The 11,980-nt window shown below is 35.1% G+C and overlaps 1 long non-coding RNA gene across 1 annotated transcript in view; it reads right to left on the bottom strand.

Moving 5' to 3' along the window:
* Positions 1 to 3,219: 3,219 nt before the first annotated feature.
* LOC139827362 (uncharacterized) overlaps positions 3,220 to 11,980 on the bottom strand; it is a 42,015-nt gene continuing 33,254 nt past the window's right edge. Inside the window, exons 3-4 of the long non-coding RNA XR_011737890.1 lie at positions 6,030 to 6,175; positions 3,220 to 3,416 (exon numbers count right to left, since the gene is read on the bottom strand). This is a non-coding gene — a long non-coding RNA (uncharacterized lncRNA). The remainder of the gene's footprint in view (positions 3,417 to 6,029; positions 6,176 to 11,980) is intronic.

Below are 11,980 nucleotides of genomic sequence, written 5' to 3'. Positions count from 1 at the left end.
CATCAGTCGTATATTGGCTGAGGCAATTCAGTTTTAGCATTTATGTCTTTGATGTCATCCTTAGAGCTTTTTGGCATCTTTTTTTTTTTTTTTTTTTTTATTCTTGATATTTTCTTTGTAATATGAATGTCTGTTCTCTTTTATTTCTTGAAAAACTATCACATCACTATAATATCTTGATGAAATTGGCTAATTCAGATATTGGAATGAAATGGGCTAATTCAGATATTGGAAAAAAAATCCAGACTAATCGTTGTAAAATTTTTATTACAAAGTCATGTTGGGAACATACAGTAACACATACTGGTCACAGTAGTACCTTAAGAAATGTGTAAGCAGTCTTGCTTCATAACTCCTGATGAAGGACTTAAATTTTCATGTGAGAACTAAAAAATTCCGCATGACCAAGGTTCTTGCTCTTAAAATAAAGATCAGTTTAGTTGATGCATCCAGAAATTCCTTATACTTTTCTACAGAGCAGAATATCTTTCTTTGAAGTGTTTGCATAATTATACATATTTATAATTGCTTCTTTTAAGGAAAATGCAGGTTCTTTGTTTTTAATAAAATAGTGATTTTTTTTTACAGAAGATTAATTATTTATAATTTCATGTGCACCTCTGTACACAATTTATAGCCAACTTCTGTAAATGTTTTGCTTGTGCTTTAGAAAATACATTTATTAGTAAAAATTAAGTAAATACTATTCCTTAACAGCAATCAAAAAACGAAAAAGATAATATTATATATAAAATTTGTAACCAGAGTACCTCAAATAATGAAGTACTTCTTATGGCCAAATCAGTGTGCAGTTGTCACAACTCCCTATTTTTCAGGTTAATAAATACTAGGTTTCTATTTCTCACAGTTTTGCTGTGAGACAAGTTTTGCTTTCGACAAAAAGATTATTCCTGAATGATGCAGCAAATCAGTGGTACTACCACTTGAGATCTCCTGATCCTTAAACCATAGCTCACCCTGACTCTAAACCAAACTTTCTTAAGAAAAAAAAGTGTTTTTTTTTTTTTTAAACAACTTTGACATTCTTTCTGAGTATCTTCATAGAAAACTAATGAAATAAGATACCTATTGTGAATATTATTCTTCATAGTTTCAGGCAGTTCTTCATGGAAATATGATAATTGCTGGTAGCTTTATCTCCAGTGATTTTCCCCAGAGGTTTGAGGTGGTGGTGAAGACATAAGAGAAGAAGGAGCAGATGGCAAGGAGCTTAGAGCACTTTCTTGAACCTGTGCTAATAATTACATTGCCAAAAAAGAAAGCTTCAATAATTCTGACCCATTTGTCACGTGATGAAATGCTTTGGAATAACAAATGGCTGAAGATGTTGGTCCTGATTACTTAAGAGGAAACAAACAAACAAACAAACAAACAAACAGGGTTTTTTTTAATTTAAATAATTATTGGGCATTTTCTTAGAAATTTCTACTTAAGAATTTGAGTTCATATAAACTCTTTCAAAGACTGAGCAGAAGAAAAGGTAAATCATTGGGGAAAGTGAATTCAAAACAGTATGCAAGATTTCTGATCAGTCCCGTTCTGTTCTGGTGTTTCAATCAAATATCCAGACACTATTTCATGTATTAAAAAGAGAGACATCCGGTTATTATTGAATATCTTCTCAGAGTTGCCCTTGATATTGGTAGTTCAAAGCTTCAGGCTGAACTCTGCCACTTTAGGCACAAATTTATGGTGATCACAGGTAGTTCCTCTGAACAGTGATTAAGGAGTTATAACGGTTTAAAAATCATGTTATTCGAAAGAAGAACCAAGGTCTTTGAATAATAATCTCAGTGAAAATTAGAAGCACATTGTGCACCTAAATTCCACAGTATATACCAGAAGAGGTGTAATTTGAGGCATTGTTTGAATTGTGGATTATCTCCTGTGTACCATTGACAATTTTTGTTATTCAAAAGGCTTCAGAGGGGCCTAAAAATTACTTTTTCTGTGTGTGTTTGGGTGATAAGTTTCAGATCTTCAGTGAGAAATAAGAAATTAATAAGAAGAATTTATGTGAGAGGATAATTCTTGTCTCGCTGGGTGTGTTGGTTAGTCTACAAAGACCTGGGATAGCTTTGATAAAGAATATATGAAAAAATTTCCCATTGCTTCAGAGTTTATAAAACTTAATGTGTGACATTCTGTACATGAATAAGTTAAGGAATTTAAGTTTTAAATGAAGTTACTTTGGGAAAAAGGAAATGTAGTGGTTGTTCTACAAAAGCATCGCTTTGTTGAAAACACTAAGTTTTTAATATAATATGAGTGCTTTTTCTATAGAGGTCAGTGGCAGTGTCATGGAAATTCATATTATGTCAATATGTTAATTGCAATCTACAAATGGATAGAAACATTTCTTATTTAGCTCAAAATCATAGTGGTTAAAATGTAAAGTCTTCAAACAGTTTAAAGGTCTTGGATTTTCCTTGATTGTTTTATAATTAATGAAATATTAAAGTACATCTGTGCATTCAATACACTTAGACAATTTTACTCACATAATATGAATCTGCTTCTTGGTACTTGGAGTACCTCAAAGGAGAAACTCTCAATGAACATGTTTGTTATCCTGAGGTAGCTGATCTCCCAAGACAGATATACATATGCACTAATAGAAAATAATTCACTATTTTTAAAGTATTTTAAAAGAATAATGTTATGAGATATTGTCATGCAGGAATGCCAAATCATGCAAAAAAAAATAATCTGAGAAAAAAAAAAACCTGGAAATAAGATACAAATAAAAACATGAGGGCAAAAAATGGAAATAAGTTTTCAAAAATGCCCTGTGTTGGGAAAAACTCTCTTCTCCCTAGAACAACTGGCAATTTGACCGCTGATTGAAAAGATTACAGAGTACACAGTAGAGATTGGTGTTTTGGTAATGTACCTTTATCTGTCTATGTCTACCCAAGTTCAATTCTCATTTGGAGAAGAAGGGAGGCCATGGTAAAAAATTAGAAACAACGAAAAAAGTTGATGACAAAAAAGAGTGTTTTTATGGAAAACTAAAAGAAGAAATAGACCAAATTATTACAAATTCTTAATAGAAAATTTGAATATTTTTCCAACTGAGAATAAAGCCTTAGCATATCTTATAAAAAAATAAATTGAATGTCACTACAAGTGGAGGTTTTTTTTTTTTTTAAGACTAAATACTGATTTGGAAGCTACAGAATAACAGATACACGGGTGTTCACGGGTTGTTTTGAAAGCCTGCATTTTTGGTGCTTCCTGAAGTATCCATGTTTTCAGCATGTTCTTAATTTCGACATGCAAGGCAAGCCCTCCTTTCAGGAGCTGCACTGTGGCTGCTGTGATTTGGGACACACCACTGCAAGGTGAGTCAGAACGTTCAGAAGTGTTGCATGAAGCGCAGGCACCACTGCAACCTGAATAAAAAGCAGACTCAGTTATTGTTGACAGATGATTTTATGATGCAGACAATGGATTCAATTAATAAGGAACAGTTATAACAGAAAGTGACTGCCATTTCATTAAGCAGGACAAGTCCAGAAGCAGCAAATACTCTGGCTGTAGCTCCTGCCTGAATCTTCTGAAGTCTGAAACCTCCCTGTTCTTGCACAAAGGACTTGCCTTCTCCTAAACTGTGTTTTATCCAGAAGTCTCGGATAGATTTTATGGTCTGTCAGAGCACCTCTCCTCTTATTATTCTATTTTCATCTCTTTCATCATATTCCAAATGCACTTAGGATGTTAACCTGCTATTAATATATTATTAGCTTAAGAGAGTTGAAATGAAAAAGTTCTACTGTTCTAGTGATAATTAGAGCAAACCAAAATGTCAATATTTTTTTGTGTATTGGTACCTGTTACAATACCTGACCTGTTATGTCATATTTGTAGAAACCAGTCCTGCAAAGGACTCACAAGTCATTGACCTCCAGGTATGTTTCAAAGGAGGATCCTCTCTTTCCCAAGGGCACACAGATATCAGATGCTAGCTATGTGATGAACTCTTAGGAAAAGCGGAAGAGTGATCCCTGACCAAATTGTCATTAAACTACTCTTGCATTAAAATAGAATGAAGGTTATAGTGCATCTGTGATCACATTTTCTGTGTTTTCTGTGATCTCACAGTGAAAACAACAAAATAAGCATTTTAGGAAAGTGCATCTTTATCCAGATCTTTTCAGCACTGTATACTTGAACCCCTTCTTGTCTCAATATTTCTTGGGAAGATCAGTTGGCCTAGACCTCTCATTTTATTCAATATATTCCTCACAGCCTAAAAAGGTGGTCTTAGAAAGCTGCTTTAGCTTTTTAGGTTGCAGAGGTCTTGATGTCTGATATTATACATACAAGCAGATACATTCAATTCACCTAGAACTGGTGATATGTAAGAATGTGAATCACCAAGTAGTTTGAACAGATGTTCTGGGGAATTAAAGATTACAAGCTTGGTGTCAGAAATTAAAAGCAAATTGTTTATCTATGCCTTACAAACTGATGGCTAGGGAGCCACTATCTGCTCACGGACAGTTAGTTCTCTCTGTGTTTGCAGACCGAGGAAGATAGAGAAGGAGACATGCCTGGACCACTACAAAAGAGCCAAAGCGATATCTAGAACTCATAAGTCTCAAAAGAACAAATTTATTCAGGTTAATGCTGTACAGTTTACACAGAAGGAATTATCATATTTTTTTAGAGCTTCAAGATGTCCCTCAGAGAAACAGATATTTTCTTGTGTGCCCTGAAATGATGCTTAGATGAGATTCTCCAGTCTGCATGGAAAGCGCTCATCTATGATGGTGGCAAGCAGCAACTTGTGCAAGCACTTTACACTCTGGAAGTTCAAGTAGGTTGTTGGAGGGGAGGCTGTGATGGAGGAAGTTATTTATAAGCTTTATTTTAAACCTCTTATGTGCTGACCGTTACTTTAACCCCCACTCACAAGGCTGGATAGAAAAAAAATTGATGATATTTTTCTGCAGATCACGTTTAAAAAAGAAAGAATGAAATTCCCAACTAAGTTCTACTTTGTTTATTATCGTTGTAGAAATATCCGTCTTATCCTATGATATGGCTCATTTCAAATAATAAATAGATGCTTTTCTCTGGAGATCGAGTCAATACACCATTTTCTTTAGCCGTACAAAAAAAAAAATGTCATGCTATGAGAGTTGTAGCTTTCCTAATTTTCTGCAGCCCTTGCAGATATAGATTGTGTACATATCAGTATTTACATGAATGTAATCCAGGAAATGTAGTATCTGACTAGTGTTTCTTCCTGAATATGTCCCATGTACATACTATTTAAATATGTGACTTGTTTCTAGGATTAATCTGATCCTAACAATATTTGTTTGTGTAGTTCTGTGAAGGAGTAAAACATGGCTTGAGAGGTGAAAAAGAATATATCCAGAATTAAAAATCGAGGAGGGCTCCATGAGAAACCTCCATCCTCACCCAGACAGCAGTAAGGCCTTCAGTCATCTCCCAATTGAAGGAAGCGTGTGTGCAGAGTGTTTCTGGGAAAGGTGATACATGCTGCTGAGTAATTTTGCTGCAGACCATTAACACCTCCAAAGTAGGAGTCCTCTGAGATAGTCTCTGGTCCTGTTCTTGCTCACTGTTCTGCCTGTGATAGACTATCTACTAATGAAAGGAAAAAACACCATTTGAGTTTTCTTCCTGAGTAACAGCCTCATGTTCTGGGTCTCAGCTTGGTATTTTTGGTAGTCAGTGGGTCTTTTTCGGAACTACTGTTCCTAGATTCAGGTGGTTTCACAGACAGCTAAAATTTCATTTTATAGGTTACTAGCTTTTCTGGTTCTAAAAAGAACAAACTGAATCTAGAAGTTAAAAAATACCACAAGGCAAGAAATCCTTCATTTAAACAATTTTTACTGCTTGCAATGTTGTATGCTAGAAATCCTCTTTTATTCAGAAAAATTCATATCCGGCATAGCTGTGGCTGTAGCTAAGATTATAAAAACTCACAAATAATTTTGAACATCAGTCTAACTCCCTTTCATACAAACCTGTCAGTTAATGGACTGTAAAGATGCACAGTTGTTTCATGAAGAATATGTCAAATGCAACTTAAATCTTCTGCAGAAATGAGAACATCTCCAATTACTTTTCATGTAGCTTCTCTGTGATGATCAGTAAACACCCCTTAAGAAAGCTGCAAACAAAAATAAAGATTATTTTTTGCCACAAACTGTAATTACTTTAATTATAGGATAATTATATAAATAATGCATTTGAACGCAGCTTTCATTTTTTTCTTTGTTTTCTAAATATTATCATCTTTCCATATTCTGTGATGTGTAAACAGGAAATATTTAAGTTTAGATGAAGAGCAGGTGAACCGCCTGAAATACAAACTGAGACAATCAAATAATGATTAAGCTATTGAAAACTACCCAACTAACAGAGAATTTTGAAGTGGGCAGGTGTGCTTAGTCATTATAACTTAAAAAATTGAAAATATATCTGAATTAAGTTCCAAAACTCCCGTATATTAACAGAACTGGTCTATCATTTACAACCACACCAGAAAGTTCTGTACAGAGTTAGAAATTCAGATTTTACTTCCGAAATGTCAACCGAATGGTAAAAAACTTCCGGAGATGTTCCTTAGAGAAATGGTTTGGGATTGTATTACTATAAATACACATTTCTATAAATGAACTGCTTCTTTATCCAAAGGACAAGGAAAAACCAAATATCAATGCCCACCTAATAAAAGTGGATACAGATTTTTGTGTGTCTGTGTTTATATACTCCATTCTTGACCTTGACTATTACAGGTCTGTTTACCACCTAGTATGTTAGATGTGCAAGTGTCACATCTGAAAGTCATGGTCCTTTACATCATTATAACAGGTAAATTCACTTGCATGGCACTTCAGTGGATAAATCCACAGGTTTAGTTTCGCAGGCCTAATAGTGATTGATAGGTGAATTCCATACCATCTAAATAAGAAACAGAAAAACTTTGCTTGCCTGCATCTAGCTGCAACTATCCTACAAGCTCAATGTACAACAAAAATGCCATTTACTCCTGTTTCAGTCTCTCTTGTATAACACAGTAAATCCTCAGATGCCTCTAATGCAGTGATGCCAAAATTCCCTGTAATCAGTTCCCATCACTACTTAAACTGCTGATATTCTTCAAGATTTTGAGATGAGTTCTCATCAACAGTTCTGAAAAATCAAGTTGCTTGTGTAGTTTACTAAATATTATTTCCTAACAAGTTAGAAAATTCTGATCAGTGCTAAACCATATGAAAAATTAACATAATGACTGAATTAATTTAGCTAGTGAGTAGAAGTTAACATCACTAGAATTGTTACAGGACAGTCCTCATGTTATTTTGTCCTTTAATGGCATAAGAAATATTTTCTAGTGTAACTGTAAATGTTGCATATATGTATCTGTTGATCACAATTTCTAAACTGAGAAAACTCAGTTTTATTACTGTTCTCAGTATCTGTATGAGCTATAGGTATATATGCTTTTGGATCCATTTTTTGTGAGCTCAATCCTATCCTAGAGGCAAAGTTTACACTGAGGTAATATCACTTGAAGTCCTGTATGCATGTTTTACAGAGCAATTGGCAGAAAAATCACTTTCAAAGTGATAAACTCACAAGTCACATGCAAAAGGAAAAGATTCCAGCTCCAATTCTGAGCCATAAATAATGACTTATTATTTATTACCAATATTTGGAAATCTGAACACCAAAATGTATTCCTTGCTGTTATCTGTTTTGTTAGTGCTCCTTTGGATTCACAGGCATCAGTTTCTCTGCAAATCTCTGCAGAGGTCACAGTTAGATCCCACAGTGACAAATCTTTAACGTACGCTTTAGAACTGACAGCAGACCTCAAGCAGGTCTTCCTTCACTGCACAAATGAGAGGGATTTCTTTACATGCAGATGGAAGCCGTTCACTCATGTTTTTATGGGGAAAAGTCTGTCATATGCCAGACGTGCCTTTGCGGTTCATTTAATGTGACCTGTTGCTAAGACCTTTAAAATTTGAGTGTAATGAGAGTGATTTTATTTGCTTCTTGTTTTATGGAAACATGGTTCCTTGTATGTGTGTCTCATGTTAAAATGCAGAATGGGCCAAGCATCAGACTTGGCCTTTTGGAACGTGCTCAATTACTGAAGGCACTGGTTTATACTTTGTGGCATAGCTGGAACAAACAAACATTACTATTCGTCTAGCAGAGGAGTCAACCACCTGTCATCGCCCTCTACTGCTCTGAGTACACAGTTACCCACACTTCAGTACTTGTACACTGCAATATTACCACCAACATACAACACAAACAGCAGAACCATTGCAACAGTAACAAGAATCTCTTCAGTGGCCGAATGATTCTGAGTCAAAAACACAGAGCAACAAGTATCATAAAGACAGAACTAAGGGCAAGAGAGACCTATCTACATTTAATAGGACTTCGTAGACTTCCTTGGCCTGATGTCAGTGACACAGTGTGCTAATGATGTCATGTCACTGATTTTAAAGGAGTTTCGCTTTTATCTAGAGCTAGCCAGCACAAGCTCTGAAATCACCAGATTATACCACTATTTATCAGGAAAATTCTTTTCCTAAATGTCTGAGTTTGTCTCTTCAGGCATAGTAAACCCATATGTAGTCACAGCATTTCAGATTTTCCTGGAAGCACAAATATGAGGTTAAAGAACTGAGGAGAGTTTTTATACCTTCTTAAAATTTATGTTTTAGCATGTAACGAGGAAGTGTCCCCATGTATGAACGTTAGGCAGTTATTTCCTCTGCAAGCCCATGGTCATGGCTTTTCTCATCATAAACAGTGTACTTTCATTTCCACTCTTGCTGTTTTTATTAACCTCTCCATTGTTAGACAATTAAGTGCTAGAAGCTGTTAATATGTTAAAAAATTCATCCTATTTCACGGCTTTCTTTCCAGTCTTGTTCCACTATTTTAATGTGAAAACATGGATAGAAACACTTAGTAAAACAAAAGGCAAATAAAATATCAGAAGTAGGACATTTGTAGACAATCTTCAAAATTAATTGCCATATGAATTAAAGAATTCAAACCACTAACATGCTGTAACTTCTAAGGGCTTTTCTTGTATATATAGGAATATTTGTGTTACTTTAAAAGATGTATGTGTATGAAGCATTTCCAATAAAAGGCATCAAAATCATGCTCTAAATGTCTTTTTGATCTCTCTTACATGCACGGTATCATCTGCTACATGAAATTAGGAAAGCTATGAGAATAAGCAGTTTCCTTTAACGGGAAAAGATGGCGATTTCTCCAACAAATGGCTCTGTGTGGTTGGCAATACAGCTCAGAGAGATGGAAAAATTGAAGAGAATTATACTGCAGAATCAACATCTTCTCCAACCTCTATGGGAAATACTTGTCCATTAGACCAGTTATTCTGACTGGATTTGACAAATGCAGTATATGTCCATGTCAAGGATTTTATTTTTTCTTTAAGATTTAGGTAACAGGTGCATTAAGTTTGTGATTTGCATAACTTTACTTAGTGTTACTGTCCTTGTTCTTTAAAGGGCACTTATTACATTGTAAATGTAGTGTAACATGCACTATATATGGATTATAGCTATAAGTAAATATGCTGCTGTTTGTTTTTTCTTTGAATTTCCAAGAAGTTATGTAAAGTCATCAGCATTGTACTGCAAAAATGTCTAATGAATTACTGTGGAAAATGCGTGTTCACATAAATATTACAATAATACTGTATATTCACATGGAAAAGCAGGATATTAGTAGGCATCATGCAATGATAACAGCAGGTATTCTCCTCCTCTGACTCTAAATTTTATTATGTTTATGCTTTCTTATTCCTACAGGTCTCTATATATGACCTAAAAATAAGAATGTTCTCTCTAACAACAGCACAATCTGTTTGGACAATCCTAAAAGCTCTTGGTTTTTCCTACTCCAGTAATTCTGAGTTAACTAGACCTGGCTGATTCAGAGTCATCTCTGAATTTACCAGTTGGAATTAGAATCTCAGGACATCTCAGTGTAGTTACTACAGAAAAGGAGCAACATGATGAGCCATGATCAGCTTCCTCAATAAAAAAAATTAAATTTAATTGGTTGAAACCTTATCTTCCCGCTGTCATTTTTAATAAATTGAATTACTTCAAATTTAAATTGGGACTACAAAAGTCATGTAATTTAGAGATTGTGGTAGTGTTCCAGAGAGTTCCAAAGTAAACCCTGTGTCTTTGTATTTTCCTCATTCTTTTCAGAACATTTTTAAATTTAACCCCTTTGGTCATGTCTTACTGGAGGCTAATTTGGAAAAAATAGTCCATTTGATACCTTAATTCATCATATAATGGATCTCCATCAGATCTGGGAATTTTGCTCTTTCACTGAGACATACAGTTTTGAAATATAGTTAGAGGTTAATAAAATTATTATTTACTTTGAATTCATACAAAAATTGACAATTTAAAAGTGTAACTGGAACTATGATATAGGGTCAGATTCTTGGTCCTAACCATGTCTGTTTGCATAGTTCCATCAACAAAACAGAGTTTCTGCTAAAATAGTATGAAAATTTCAAAAGGTGAGACCCAGAATGAGATCCATGGGAACAAGAAGGTACAAAGAAAGCAAGCTGAGGAAACATTAACTAACAAGTGGTCTTAATAAAACACATATAGAAGCTAATCCTTCTCCCGCTAAAGACACTGGCAATTCTACAGACAACTGCGGTTGCCCAGTTCACTCTGATAACACACACGAAAATAGTGTTTAAAGAAAGGGGAATGTGACACTTAAGCTTAGTATTTTATGTCAAAACAGTCATTTACCAGTGCTATTAGGACCCTTAAATTAAATTGGCTTTTGGTTGATGACTCATTCACAAACCTCTCTTGATTTGTGTCAATACATTAGTATTGTATGTCTTTCATGGCTTGTTCAGCTGAATGATTTTTAGCGACTATGCTGTTCATGAAATGCTCATTTTGATTAATCATTATTTGTGGAATGTTATTGGTCATACAGTATATTTTCTGCCTCTTGATTAGCTGACTGAAACTTTAACAAAAGATAATGAGTTATGATTAACAAATAATGAACAGTGAGTAATGAACAATGTATTTCAGGTGCAAATTTGGAGAATACTGGTGATTCATAGACACTGTTTTGAATACTGGGCCACAAATATTTGGAAATATCTTCTGTCATGGTGGCAAGAACAACAAAAAAATTATGGTCATTCATTTGTGACTCTATTGTAAATATATTTCTTCCATCATTCCACCAGCTCTAACTCTGAAGTAGACACATAAAAAGTAATGCAATCTCTTTAAAAGAGGTACAGGAGCTTAAATTGAGAAGTGATTCCAGATGAACTGCTGAATTAATCAAACTGTAGAATCACAGAATCATAGAATACCAGGTTAGAAGGGACCACAAGAATCATCTGGTCCAACATTTCTTGGTAAAAGCACAGTCTAGACAAGATGGCCCAGTACCATGTCCAGCTGAATCTTAAGAGTGTCCCATGTTGGGGAATCCACCACTTCCCTGGGGAGATTATTCCCGTGTCTGATTGTTCTCATTGTGAAAAATTTCCCAGTTGTGTCCAGTCGGAATGTCCTCAGGAGTAACTTGTACCCATTACTCCTCATCTTTAACATGTGACTCCTTGTAAAAAGGGGATGTCCACCTTCTTTGCAGCCACCCCTTTAAATACCAGGACACGGTGATAGGGTGTCCCCTAGACCACATTTTCTCAAGGCTGAACAAAGCCAGCCTTTCCTCATGTAGTGGCTTCCCAGTCCTTTGGTCATCTTTGTGACCCTTCTCTGGACCCTCTCCAGCCTGTTCACATCATTTTTGTATAGCGGGGAGCAAACCTGAACACAGTATTCCAGGTGTAGCCTGACAAGCACTGGGATGACTTCTTTGTCTCTGCTGGTGATGCCCT

Source organism: Patagioenas fasciata, chromosome 2, assembly GCF_037038585.1.
Source record: "Patagioenas fasciata isolate bPatFas1 chromosome 2, bPatFas1.hap1, whole genome shotgun sequence".
In the NCBI taxonomy this organism is placed as follows: domain Eukaryota; kingdom Metazoa; phylum Chordata; class Aves; order Columbiformes; family Columbidae; genus Patagioenas; species Patagioenas fasciata.
The sequence above is the reverse complement of the archived record's forward strand: the minus strand, read 5'-3'. Positions and strand labels throughout refer to the sequence as shown.